The sequence below is a fragment of the Olea europaea genome, unplaced genomic scaffold, assembly GCF_002742605.1.
Source record: "Olea europaea var. sylvestris unplaced genomic scaffold, O_europaea_v1 scaffold31992, whole genome shotgun sequence".
NCBI classification, from domain to species: domain Eukaryota; kingdom Viridiplantae; phylum Streptophyta; class Magnoliopsida; order Lamiales; family Oleaceae; genus Olea; species Olea europaea.
The window spans coordinates 1-1,294 of NW_019250827.1; the positions used below are offsets into that span (position 1 = coordinate 1).

The following is a 1,294-nucleotide window of genomic DNA, read 5'->3' on the forward strand; positions in this document are numbered from 1 at the left end:
GAGGAAATTCCGGAGGTTAGTAACCATATGAGGAGCCCTACAACTGGGACTTGTTCAAGAAACATGTTGGTATGGCGAATATGCAGGCTAGAAAGATGCTATTTGCCTGGACTTGTCTGGCTATAGTTTTCATGATCCCCTACACAAATACTCATGTCGAGAAGAACTCCTATGCTGGTGTGCCCTCCTCCCAGGGCCCACTTCACTCCCTATAGGATTTAAATCTCGTTCGGGCTACTCAAATGAACCAAAGGCTGTTGACTCCAAAGATCGAGGTTTGGTTTTTTTTTTTCTCACTAAAAGCAAAAGGCTGCGATCTATAGTATTTTCCTCTAATCTACATGTCCATTCAATATCCAATAATTAGGTACTGACATAAGTAACAATTATATCTCTCTAATTATTTTCATTAACTTAAGTTTGATTTTCTTCAATAGTGTTTGAACAAGTCACAGATTTTGAAGTTTAGGTAATGACTAAACATTGAGCTCAAATTTATAATTGTCAAATAGAAAATACTTAAAGTGGTCACTAAATTGATTTTTTCAAGATGTGGATTCTCGATACAAATTCGTATTCTGTACTTTGCTCATTCTCAAATTCTCAATTCATCAATTTATTTGATCAATCTAAGTGATATCACCTATTTGTGTGATTATGGAAATGTCATACGAATGCACCGAATCCATCTAATCCAGACGAGACTGTTCGTCTTTCAGTCATTATCAATTTACGTGGCAAGCCAGGCCTGAAAATACTGACCAGATACTACGGCAGTGCTTTCGTTTATCCGGTGGCAGTGTCCACTGCCAGAGTTTTATGCACTGCTCCATTGTCATATGCAGTTCAATTAATTAAAAATGCTAAAGCTCAAATGAGTGAAGAGTACATTAAATCAGTGGCAGATCTTATAGTGATCAAGAAACGACCAAAATATGCAACGGATTGGAATTTCATTGTTTCAGACAACCATTTTAGGTTGTGAGATGATAGATCTTGGATGGAGCAATGCAGTGTATGGTGGAGTTGCTTCTGCCACTTCAAATATTAGTTTTTGTCCAAATTTCAAGAACAGTAAGGGAGAAGATGGAGTTGTGGTACCGATATGCTTGCCACCATTGGTTGCGAAAAAATTCAAATATGAGCTAGAAAAAATGACTTGTGAACCACTCTGCAGAATGTAAATTTCATAAGTTTGAATTATATTATTCGCCTATTTAAAATTAAATAATCTTGTTAAGGAGAATGAGTTCAGTAATTTGGTCATGTTTATGGTGTTGTAATTTTTTTTTTT

At 36.1% G+C, this 1,294-nt stretch overlaps 1 pseudogene; it reads left to right on the plus strand.

The window, feature by feature from the left end:
* Positions 1 to 71: 71 nt before the first annotated feature.
* On the plus strand, positions 72 to 1,266 carry LOC111385544 (annotated as a pseudogene).
* The last annotated feature ends 28 nt before the right edge of the window (positions 1,267 to 1,294 follow it).